The following is a 13,680-nucleotide window of genomic DNA, read 5'->3' as shown; positions in this document are numbered from 1 at the left end:
TCACTACTAATCTGCTTTCTGTCACTATGGATTGGCTTATTCTGGATATATCGTATAAAAGGAACAAACAATATGTGACCTTTTGCGTCTGCTTTCTTTTGCTTAGCATAATGTTTTTGATACACACATCCCTACAACAATTTGTTTATCCATTTATCCATCAATGGGCATTTGAACTGTTTCCACCTTTTTGCTATTATGGATAATACTGCTATAAACATTTGTTTACAAGTTTCTGTGTGGACATGTTTTCATTTCTCTTGGGTATATACCTAGGAGCAGAATTTCTGGGTCATACAGTAATTCTGTGTTTAACTTTTTGAGGAGCAGCTAAACTGTTTTTCAGAGCAGATGCACCATTTACATTCCCACCAATAATGTTTCAGGGTTCCTATTGCTATATGCCCTAGCCAACTTTTATTATTTTTTATTTTTTTTGATCAAAGATATTCTAATGGGTGTCAAATGGTATCTTATTGTCCATTCCTTTATGATAAATGATGTTGAACATCTTTTCATGTGCTTTGTGATCATTTGTGTATCTCTTTTCTCTTTTAGATAAATACTATTCAAGACCTTTGCCCATTTTAGAATTTGGGTTGTTGTCTATGTGTTGTAGAGTTGTAATGACTCTCTATATATTCTGGATATTAATCCCTTATCAGATATGTGATTTGAAAAAAATTTTCTGCCATTCTGTGGGTTATCCCTTCACATTCTTTGTAATATCCTTTGATGTACAAAATAATTTAATTTTTATGAAGTCCAATATATCTTTATATATTTTTATTTTTATTGCTTATGCTTTTGTGGAAAGCTAAGAATCTATTACCAAATCTGAGGTCATGAAGATTTAACCCTATGATTCTTCTGGTAGTCTTATAATAATAGCTTTTATATATAGGTCACTGATCCATTTTGAAATAATTTTTGTTTAGGATAGTGATCCAACTTTATTATTTTGTATGTAGTTATCCATTTGTTCTTGTTGAATGATCTTGGCACCATTGTTGAAAATCAATTGACCATATTTCTGGACTCTTGGTTCTATTCTGTTGTTCTATATATCTATTACTATACCAATACCATACTGTTTTGGTTACTTTAGCTTTGTAGTAAGTTTTAAAATTGGGAAGTATGAGTCTTCCAACTGTGTTTTACTTTTTAAATATTGTTTTGGTTATTCAGGGTCCCTTACAGTTCTGTATGAATTTGGGGAACTATAGATTTCTTTGGGGACTATTGTCACATGAACAATACTAAGTCTTCCAAATCATGAACGTGGGAAGTATTTCCATTTATTTAGGTCTTTTAAAATTTATTTCAGCAATGTTTTGTAGTTTTCAGTTGTATATGTCTTTCACTTCCTTGGTTAAATTTATTTTTAGATATTTTATTCTTTTGAATGCTATTGTAAATGAAATTGTTTTCTTAATTTCGTTGCTGGATTGTTCATTGCTGCTATATAGAAACATAACTGATTCTTGTACCCTGAAAATTTGCTGAATTCATTTATAAGTACTAGTAGGTTTTTTTGTGTGTGTGTGGATTCTATGGGATTTTGCATATATATAATTATGTCATCTGCAAATAAAGATAAGATAGTTTTAAACTTCTTTGTACTTCTAAAAGGTGTCATCAGTTTGGATGCTTTTTATTTGTTTTTCTTGAGTAATTCTTTGGCTAGAACTTCCAGTACAATGTCAAATAGTAATGGTTGAAGAGGAATCATGTCTTATTCCTAATCTTAGGGAAAAGTTTCCATTCTTGTACCATTGAACATGATGTTAGCTGTGGGTTTTTCATAAATGCTCTGTATCATATTAGGGAAGTTTTTGTCTTCCCTAGTTTGTATTTTTACCATGAAAGGATATAGAATTTTGTCAAATACTCTTTCTGCATGTATTGAGATGATCATGTAGTTTTTTCCTTCATTCTATTAATATATTATATTGATTGATTTCCATCTGTTCAACACACACTTGTGTTCCTGAGTTACATACCCTTTGGTCATGGTATGTAATTTTTAAAAATGTGCTGTTGGATTTGGTTCGCAAATATTTTGTTGAGGAATTTTGCATCTATGTTCGTAATAGATATTGATTTATAGTTTTCCTCTAATGTCTTTGGTTGGTTTTGATATCAGAACAATGCTGACCTCACAAAATATGTCAGGAAGTGTTCCCTCTCCTGTTTTACTGTAAGAGTTTGAGAAAGAATGCTGTTAATTCTTTGAATGTTTGGTGGAATTCACCAATGAAGCCATATGGTCCTGGACATTTCTTTTTTGGAAGGTTTTTGATAACTGATCACTCCTGTTAAGATTTTCTACTTAATTCAGTTTTGGTAATTTATGTGTTCCTTGGAATTTGTCCATTTCATCTAGGTTACTTAATTTGTTGGTGTACAGTTGTCCCTAATATTCTCTTATAACCATTTTAGTTTATGTAAAGGTCATAATGTCCCTGTATTTTTGTCTGATTTTGGCTATTTTTATCTTCTCTCTTTTTCTTAATCAGTGTAGCTAAAAATTTATTGGTTTAGTTGATGTATTAGTCAAGGTTCTCCAGAGAAACAGAACTGATAGGAGATGTGTGTGTGTGTGTGTGTGTTGTATGTGTGTGTATTTGTGTATACATGTATTTATTATGAGAATTGGCTCATGTGATTATGGAAGCCAAGAATTCCCAGTACCGTCTGCAAGCTGGAGAACCAGGAAAGCCAGTGGTATAATTCAGTTAAGAGTCTCAGGGTCTGCCTGAGAACCAGGGAGGCTGATAGCATAACTCCAAGTCTGAGGCTGAAGGCCTGAGCATTGGGGAGATCATTAGTGTAAGTGTGGAGTTTGAAGGCCTCAGAACCAGGAGCTCTGATGTCCAAAGGCAGAAGATGGATGTCCTACCTTTAGAGGAGAGAGGGAACATTTGTTCTTCTTCCACTTGTTTGTTCAATTTGGACCTTTAATAGATTAGACGATACCCACATTGGTGAGGAGAGATCTTCTTTACCCAGTCTACTGATTAAAATGCTGATATTGCCTGGAAACACCCTCATAGACACACCCAGAAATAATATTTTACTAGCTATCTGGATATCCCTTAGCTCAGTCAAGTTGACTCAAAAAATTAACCATTATGGTTGATTTTTTCAAAGAACCATTTTTCGGTTTTGTTGATTTTCTCTATTGATTTTCTCCTCTATTTTGTTTATATTTGCTCTAATTTTTATTAGTTCCTTCCTTTTGCTGGCTTTGGGTTTAGTTTGGACTTCTTTTTATAGTTCCTTAAAGCTGTGGTCCCCAACCCCAGTATTGGTCCATGGCTTGTTAGGGACAGGGCTGCAAAGCTCCACCTCTCCCCTCACCCCCTCCCCACCCTAGATCTGTGGAAAATTGTCTTCCATGAAACTTAGGAATTGAGGGCAGGGAATGACCCAGCAGGAGGTGAGGGAGTAAAGCTTCATCTGTATTTACAGCTGCTCCCCATCACTTGCATAACTGCCTGAGCTCTGCCTAAGCCCCCACCCCACCATGCGTCTGTCAGGGGAAGAATTATCTTCCATGAAATTGGTTCCTGGTACCAAAAAGGTTGGGACTGCTGCCTTAAGTTATAAAGTTAGGGTGTTAATTTGAGATCTTTTTTAAAAAAGGAGGTATTTACAGCTATAAATTTACCTTTGGACACTGCTTTTGCTGCATCTATGTTGTTTTTTGAAGTAGGGGTCTTTCTACATTCCCCAGGCTGATCTCAAACTCCTGAGCTCAGATGATCCTCCCACCTCAGCCTCCTGAATAGCTGGAATTATAGGCACATGCCACTGTGCCTGATCCTCTAAATTTAGATATGTTGTATTTTCATCTTTATTTATCTTAAAGTATTTTCTAATTTCCCTAGTGATTAAGACAATTATTTAATTTCTGTATATTTGAGAAATTTCTGATTTTCTTTCTGTTATTGATTTCTAGCTTTATTCCATTGTAGTTGGAGAAGATATTTTATATGATTTAATAAATATTTTAAAATTTATTGAGAATTATGTTATGGCCTAACATATGGTTTATTCTGGAGAATGTTTCATGTGAACTTGAGAAGAATATATATTCTACTATTTGCAAGTAGAGTATTATATATATTTGTGGTTGGTCTTGTTGGTTTATAGTATTGTTCAAGTCCTCTGTTTCCTTATTGATTTTTCTATGTGTTCTATTCATTATTGAAAGTGGTCTATTAAAGTTTCCAACTATTATTCTAGACTATTTTTCTCTTCAGTTTTGCCACTGTTTGCTTTATACATTTTGAAGCTCTATTGCTTTATACATTTTGAAGCTCTATTGTTTGCTTTATACATTTTGAAGCTCTATGTGTATTTTTGTATGTTATATTATCTTGATGAATTGATCTTTTATCATTATAAAATGTATTTATTTGTCTCTTGCAACAGTTTTTGATGTAAATATTTACTTTATCTGATATTAGTATAGTCTACTTGGCTCTTTGGGTCTAAAATTAGTCAGCATAAACAGCATATAGCTATATTATGTTTTTTAAAAATTTGTTCTGCCAATCTCTGTTTATTAATTGGTGAGTTTGATCCATTTATAATTTAAAATGCTTACTGATAATGAAGGACTTATTTTTGCCATTGTGCTATTTGTTTTCTGTGTCATATCTTTTTTATTCCTCAACTCCTTCAATATTTCCTTTGTGTTTGGTTGAATTTTTCATAGTATACCATTTTGATTCCCTGTTCATTTCCTTTTCAGTGTATTTTAAATTATTTCCTTAGTGGTTACTATGGGGATTACAGTTAACATTCTAAGTTTATAACAATTTGTAGTTTGAATTGATATCAACTTAGCTTCAGTAGCATACATTAACTCTGCTTCTATCCAACTTTATTCTTGCCTTTGTGTTGTTATTTTCACAGATTGAATCTTTATACATTATGTGCCTATTAACGTAGATTTATAATTATTATTTTATCCATTTGTCTTTTAAATAATATGGGAAATAAAAATAGGAGTTACAGAACTGAAGGGAGAAATAGTCTAAAATATATTAATACTAGGTTATATATTTACCTGTGTATTTATCTTTACTTGTGATTTTTATTTCTTTGTATGACTTGAAGTTACTTTTTAGTAACTCTACACAAATCCTGAAGAACTGACTTTAGCATTTCTTGTAGAGCAGGTCAACTAGTAATGAATTCTATTAGCTCTTGTTTATCTGGCAATATCTCAATTTCTTCTTCATTTTTGAAGAATTGTTTTGCCATATATAAATTCCTAGTTGGTATTTTTTTCCCCTATATTTTAAATATTTCATTCACTGCCTTTTAGCCCTCATAGATTCTCATGAGAAATAGGCTGTTAATCTTATTAAAGCTATCTTGTATGTGAGGAATCCCTTCTTGCTTGTTGCTTTCAAGATTTTTCTCTTTGACTTTCAACAATTTGATTATCATGTGTCTTGGTGCAGATATCTTTGAGTTTGTCCTGCTTGGAGTTTGTTGAGATTCCTGGATTTAGATTCATGTCTTTTATTAAATTTGGGTAGTTTTTATATAATATTTTTTCAAAAATTTTTTTCTGCCTTTTCTCTTTCTCTTCTCTTTCAGTAACTGCCATAATGTGTATATTGGTATGCTTGATGGTGTTCCATAGATCCATTAGGCTCTTCATTTTTTTCTTCATTTGTTTTCTTTCTGCTTGTCAGACTGGTTAATTACTATTGCCCTATCATCAAGTTTGATGATTCTTTCTTTAGTCTGTACACATTGGCAGACAATATGAATTGTGAATTTTTAATTTCATCTCCTATCCAGTATTTCTACTATATCCTTTTTTTAAAAAAATTTCTTTTTGTTGATATTCTTTATTTATACATAGTTTGCCAAATTTAACTTAGTTATTTATCCATGGTTTCCTTTAGCTCTTTGAGTGTATTTAAAACAATTAATTTAAAATGTTTGTTTAGTAAGTTCCATGTCTGGGTTTCCTCAGGAATGATTTCTGTCAATTTTTTTCCTGTGAATTGGTTATACTTTCCTATCTTCTTGTGTGCTTTGTAATTTTTTATGGAGAATTAGACATTTTCAATACTGTACTGTGGCAAATCTAGAAATTATTTTACCCCCTCCAGCAAGAATTGTTGTTGTGTTTTGATGAAGGCTGTAGTTGTTCATTTGTTTAGTGACTTTTCCAAATTGTTTTGCAAAGACTCTATTCCTTGTCATATGTGGTTGCTGAAGTCTATGTTTTGTTATCTTCATGGTCAGCCACTGAACTGATAGAATTGTCCTTAAATGCCCACATCGAATAAGAGAAGGAAAATAAAATATGTTCTGTCTCTTTAACTTTCTTCAACTGATACCAGTGAATCTGCTTTAGCCAATAAAGATTAAACCAATGGCCAGCCTCTGTGTCAGGCCCTCAGTCAACTGCCAGACAGATCAAAATACAGAACTCCAGTTTTTGGAGGAGAAGGTTCTCATTGTCTACCCTGGCACCAGCAAATTGCACCAGGAATACAGGCCATTGTCCCTTTGACTGCTTTCTGTAGAGCTAAGGATAGTAGTTGCTATGCATAATGCTGAAATTAACCAAAATTTACCAGTGTCTTTCTTTATCTAGCTGTCCCCTGGACATTGCAGATATTTAGCTAAACTCCAGAGTTCTGAAATAGTTGATTATTATAGTTTTTGTCAGCTCAGTGGTTTTTTTTTTTTTTTTTTTTTTTCTGGTGGAGGGACTGATCCTACTCTACTATCTTCCATGACATCACTTTTCTCCATGTTCATTCCTAAAAATGTTCCAGTTTGAACAGTAAGTTATATAGTCACCCATTGTTGATACTTGAATGACAGGATTAAGAGAGAAATGAAAACAAGTTTCTATAAGAATATATTAACCAAGAGAATCATCAATAAGTATCTATTGACTGCTCTATTAAGTATCTATGTATAAATTCTCAGATGAATGCTACAGAGATTTCCTCTTTTCAGTTCAATTATATAAAACTTCCCTTTAGGAAATCTTATACTAATGCAGCATTGGTATGGTGAATGCCTTTGTTGGAAGGATTGACAGATCACATTGATTGCCATCCTGAGGTTAGCATTGTCATTGTAACATGAGAGGTGGAGTCTGTGGAACAGTCTTATCTCTTGTTGCTGACATGGGTGCCATATTGTCTGTCTTTCCACTTGCTTCCCCTTCCCAAATCTGTGGGTGGGTCATGAACAATTGCTTCATGGCTGTGTTCAGTCTGCAGGCCTTATGTTGTGTAGGGCTGCTATAGACAATGCTCTTTAATTGGGCAGAAAACTTGCTGCATTGGCTTCTTTCCCATTTCAGAAAGCTGAGTACATGCTGTTACTGCAGCATTTCCAGTCTATGCCAGCTCGAGGAGCAATACACTAGCATTGGAAATCAAACCGGGGGCTCCACATGGCAATACACAGCACTACATTTTAACAGTTGAGTCTGATTATCTTTATAAAGAGGTACTTTACTGAAAGTGAATTAATATGCATTTACTCATTCTAGAAATTCACCAGACTTCAGCTGCTTTTAGAGTTCCACTTAAGATGATTTTCATTAAAGATTTTGGTAACTACTCAGAAAAGATAATAGAGTACATTTGGAGAAAAAGTGCTTTCAGTGAGAGATCTTGGGTTGGTTAGTTGCCTGGCTGCCTTTCCATCTCTCCAAAAGATACTCAGAATGCTACAGGTGATAGCAAATTTTATCTTTTAAAAATGTAAGAGAATAGAAGTGGAAAAGTGGAAGTGACATATTTACCTTTTCTCTTGATCTGTATTAAACATGAATAAGCTGGTTTTGGTGAAAGTAAGTAAAATAATTTCCTATTTATATAAGCAGCTACATTTTATGTTGAATTTTACACTCTGGAAAAAGGGGGCTGTGATGGAATGCCTATCAAAATATTAGCTATATACTATGAAAAGACTACATATGATATTTTGGTGGTACAAAAACTTTCTTTAAAAATTCTTTTTATTGTAATTAAAATGTCTCACTTATAATCATCTACTAAGAAACAAATAGAACAAATAGTTTTAATCTTCTTCATAGTTCTCCATGTGATGTTAATGTTATGTACATTAGTATTGATGTTTCAGTTTAATATTACTTTCTCTAGAACTAAAATTGCTAACACCATAGCTTTGGTAATGTACATTTGAATATTTAATTATGTTGCTATAAACAGCTTCTCTAATGTTACATTTTCATTGAATGAGATGAGCCTTCTGTTGGTGCTGGCATTTAAGCAATTCTTTCTATTTTCCCGTTGTATATACAATGCAAAGTATTCCCACCTGAGATTTCCCCAAAGTTTCACGTGGGAAACAGAACATGATTTGAAAGATGTTTTTGTTGTATGTTGCTCAAATCAAGCTTTGCTTTGAATCAACCCAAATGATGAAAACATAGTCCAGCCTTCCTTCCAGGAGAATGCAATTACCTCTAAGGCCTATCATAAAAAGACCAACTAATTGAGAACACTTGTCTTTGTTTTCAGTTAGCAAAAATTCTTATTAAGAAATGCCCATTTTTTAAATTCAACAAGGTAGGTTTATATTTAATGAACTAAGAGTTAGGAGCTCAGAAAATCAAAGCATGTGCAGGTTATCTTCTTCCTCAAGGGGATATCTACTACTGCTGTGCTCGTGTGAAGTAATAATGAGATACCATAAGCAAACAGTAGATGATTCATGTCAGATGGTTCTCCAGTAACGTTAGGGGGAAAAGCAGCTGATGTATGGGATATTGAAGGCAGATTAAGTTGTTAATGTATATTAGTATATTCTTAATTTCCTTTTAATTGAAAAAGACATATTGACTTTAATTAGAACCATTTCACAGGAACTGTCAATTAGCACACGTCAAACTAGTTAATTCAGAACAGAATTCTTTTAATTAGGGTCTGCTTTCCTTTAACTATGGGGCCAATGAAATCAGCCTTTCCTTATCTAGATTTTAAATGTCTCTAAGACATATAATACAAATGTAGACTCTTATCTATTATTAGAAGCCCATATGGATAACATTAAAATGATGATGCTGGCATTGTTCATGCAGCACAAATCAGAGTCCCTTTATGACTGTTAGAAAAAAAATGGCTTTGAACAAAGACTACTTTAAATACCAGATTTATCCTACTTTAAAGAGACTACAAAATTTATGACATGCATGTTCACATTTAAAGTATTATTTAATACGTCTGCTCAAATAAATGGGCCTATTCAAACGTTTTGTGTGTTCTATCAGCCAAAGACACATAAAACATTGTCAAACCATACAGCAACATTTTTCCCTTAAATGAACTGTAATCAAAAAGAGAAAACAGACTGAATGATTTTTTTTTTTTGGCACAACATAAAAATAGCATTGTTAACTTTCATTGCATTCAAAGATTTAATACCAATAGTTGATACAGTGACTAAACCACTAGTAGTAAGCTAATGTGATCTTAGTAATCAGGCAGTTTAACATCTGAAGCTTGGCTATTGCTTAATGTAATGATGTGGAATCATAGCATTTTAGTTACAGTTGGCATGAGGCACATACAGTGAGCTTAGTGGGGCAGGGCTGTATGGTGTTCACCTGCAAAATAGGTGTGCTCAAAATTAAAAGAAGAAAATTAAATTATACTGAAAGGGGAAACTAATGTGAAATCTAGCTTTATCATGCAAGGTTTAGCAACTGTTTTCTGAGTCGTAGCAAGTAAGGATTACAGAGGTCAATGTAAGGAATCCTTAATAAGCTAAACTCCGGATTTCAAAGAGAATTATCTAGTACAATACTTGTTCAGCCTGCCATAGGTACATTTAACTTAATGACAGAGGTAGTGTTACTTTCTAAAGTATGCTGTACTATAATTGTTTCAGTGGCTGCATTTGTGCCATTGAAGGTAAATGAAGAATTGTAGTACTCTATTAATTTTGGTTAACATAGGCAAAACATCAATGGTGATATATAAACAGATGAAAAAAGCAACGAAATCCCTATCTTTTTCTTCTAGAGCTGACTTTCCTCTTCTGAACTATTTTTGGAGGTGCTATCTACTGTGTGTTTAAAAGACACAGCCTACATTCAGCATGTCCATATTTTGCCTAGATTTGTAGCTTTTAACTTTTTGGTGTCATATAGGCTTTTCAGTCTGTGATGAAAGATATTGATCTTCATTCCAGAAAAATTCACATGGGCATACACACACTAACATTTTCAGGATGGGAAATCATCTTTGTTATAGAATGAATGTTTATGTTCTCCCAAAATTCATATGTTGAAACCTGGTTTGGCCTTTAGTAGGTGATTAGATCTTGAGGATGGCACTCTCATTAATGGGATTAGTGCCTTTATAAAAGAGACCCCAGAGAACTGCTTTGCCCCCTCTGCCATGTGAGGACACAGTGAGAAGACATCCATCTATAAATCAGGAAGAAGGCCCTCAATTATTTTGCATCTCAAAAGGGGTTTTTGGTTTGTGTGCGTAACATTGTTCAATATGTATATTTAAACATACTTATATACTTAGTATATATATTTAAGAGTATACCATAAAAACTCAAATATCTCTGGTGCATGGGAAAGGGGGTACCAACATCAATTAATTTAACTGTTAATGATAATTGAAATCAGGTTTAGAACCTGGAATAGGAAAAAAAGTGTGTTGGGAGTGTAACTAAAGATATACTAGTGATAGTAATGGGAGGGTTCCAAAGAAACCTCTGTATATTTAATATTCCCTTGGGTTTGCACTGCCTGTGAAATAGGTAAGACTGAACTATTCATATTTTTAGTAAAATTTGAGATAATATTTTTGAGAACTAATCTCTGCTAAAGATCAACATAGTGTGTTGGCAGAAAAAATAGTTAATACCTTTGTTATTTGGAAAGAAACTCTGGTTTACTTTATATATGGCAGATTTTAGACTATTTCTCTAATAATATCAATTTTTGAGCATTTTGGTTGATGGGTCAATACTGTATTGTTTTTAGTACCAATTTGTTCCTTGATTATGACAGTTTAAGCTCCTTTGTCTATAATACAAGGAAAAGTTGATCCTTAGTGCATTTGACAGCACCAAAATTTTTTGAACTTTGGTAACTCTTTTTTTAATCCTAAAGGATGACAGATGAACTTTGGAAATTTACAAGACACATGGGCCTTAACTTGGTTTAATCGTCTTAATGATATGGGTGGCATAGGTTTTATAAATTGGTAAAAATAAGCAAAATTATTGAGATCATTTTTATGAATCAAAATCATAGACATTTAATTTTGACTTGGTCAACAGCATTTTAACAGATCATTTAAATGATTAGGTGCTATGATTTCAAATAGTTTTATCCAAAATAGGAAATTTCTAGAAATCACTGGAATGCTTTGTTTAAAGGGAAGTAATGTTCAGATTAAAATTTTTTTTTTAATTTTTTTTTATTTTGGCATATTATGGGGGTACAGATTTTAAGGTTTCAATAAATGCCCATTTCCCCCCCTCCCCCCAAAAGTCTGAGTCTCCATCATGACCATCCCCCAGATGGTGCACATCTCACTCATTATGTATGTATATACCCGCCCCCCTCCCCCCTCCCACCTCCCCAATACCCTATTACTGTAGCACCTATGTGTCCACTTAGGTGCTACTCAGTTAATACCAGTTTGCTGGAGAATATATCTGGTGCTTGTTTTTCCATTCTTGGGATACTTCACTTAGTAGTATGGGTTCCAGCTCTAACCAGGAAAATATAAGATGTGCTATATCACCATTGTTTCTTAGAGCTGAATAGTACTCCATGGTATACATAATTTTCAGAGTTAAAATGGAAACTTTCTTAATTATTTCATCCATTCTAGATCTTTACTCAATATAGTGTCGATTTGCTTAGGTACTAAATGCACCACTCTGTGTGTGTGTGCTTTCTGTTTACTCTGTGTATATGTGATTATCTCCTCTCCAATACACATTTTCTACCTAAGGATCAAAGTTGTCTAAAATGTTGATTATATACAGGCAGTCCCCGGGTTATGGACGACACTTAAAAATGGGCTCCCAAGGCTCCCCATAAAGATAATTTATAATCAAATAATTAAATTAATGGTACAGGTGCTAGTTTCTTCTGCGCATGTAAACAAACCCACATGGTGTAAGTGGTTTGTTGGGGCAGCGTCTTTATGGTAGTGGCTATTCTGATTGTTTATATGGTCACTTATGCACAGCATCACTTGCGTCTTAACTTTTTAATTCAATTTTGAGTCTGTGTTTATCCCTATGAACATGCCTCTACAGTGAAAGTCCTCTGCAAGTCCAGGTGAGCTTGCACAAAGAGAAAGGTGATTACAATGGAAACGAAAGTAGAAATAATTAAGCATTCAGAGAAAGGCCAGATGCTATCATTGACTGGGAAAGCACTACGCTTCAATTGCTCAACTATCAGAACAATCATAAAGGATAAAGTGAGAATAATGGGACACGTGAAAGGCAGTGCTCCCATGAAAGCATCAGCTATTACTAAGTAGTGTAGTATGTTAATTATTGAAATGGAAAAGTTATTAATGATTTGGTTAGAAGATCAAAATAACTGTAACATTCTTGTTATCCTAACATTGATGCAACATGAGGTTAGTGGTAATCTTTAATATTCTTTTTTGAAATTTCTCCTATCTAAACTTTTTGTGTGAGTTTGTTTTCATCTTCTGTTTGTTTACATTAAAAGAAAGAGCACCATAGTTTCTGCAACTTACTATTACAGTCCAGGGGTATTATTATTATTGTTATTATTATTATTGCAGTATTATACCCTATTATTATTGCCATATGAGCCATTATAGTACTATTATTATTACTGTACATGCGCTGTTCATCAGGGATCTGAGTTACAGAGAAAATCTGACTTATATGCATTCTTAGGAATGTATCTCATCTGTAACCCAGGGACTGCCTTATTTTATCATTTAGTAAATTTAATATCTAGAGCGAGAGTATGTTTATGTAGCTTTTGGACAGTGACAAGGAGATATTTATTTATTTATTTATTTTGTTTTCATCAATCTCAGGTTAATTTGGTTCAATAACAGAAGTATTTATTGAACGCCTACTATTTCCTGGCACAGTTTATATTATCTTGCTGAACATTAGTTGAAACATTTAGCTATCTTGACTTCATTATGTGGAATCTGCTAAAAACTATTAACAATCAGCAAATTAGTGATTACCTTTTCGAAAATTATTTAGTGCTTTACAGTTGAAATATTTTCAAGTCCATTAACTTATACAAGGTGAATAATCCCATCATTACAGTTATTAGTTTGTCTTCATTAATATTAGTGGTTCTGCATAAGGAAAAGCTGTGTTCAAATTCCAGCACCACCATATTCTAGCTTTGTGAACTTAGCTAAGTTACCTAACCTCTCTGAGCTTCAGTTCTCTCTTCTGAAAAATGGGAATAATAATACATACTGTATAGTGTTGCAAGGATTAAATGAAATAAGTAAAGGGTTACGCCTGTTAGATACTTAATGAATATTGTTTCTATCCCCTTTTCAAGCAGTTTTGCTGTACTAACTATCCCTAGTGAGATATGCAGCTATTAAATTTGTTAAATGAATTCACCTTTGATGGAAATACAAATTGTTAACATAAATGCTC

The 13,680-nt window shown here is 33.3% G+C and overlaps 1 long non-coding RNA gene across 6 annotated transcripts in view; it reads left to right on the top strand.

Annotated features, from left to right (window-relative positions):
* The window catches only part of LOC105864140 (uncharacterized), a 133,039-nt gene that overhangs the window by 72,958 nt on the left and 46,401 nt on the right, over positions 1–13,680 (top strand). The gene's annotated exons all lie outside the window — the stretch shown is intronic.

This window comes from Microcebus murinus, chromosome 11 (genome assembly GCF_040939455.1).
Source record: "Microcebus murinus isolate Inina chromosome 11, M.murinus_Inina_mat1.0, whole genome shotgun sequence".
NCBI lineage: Eukaryota > Metazoa > Chordata > Mammalia > Primates > Cheirogaleidae > Microcebus > Microcebus murinus.
Note: the sequence above shows the minus strand (reverse complement) of the source record. Positions and strands in the feature narration are given on the sequence as shown.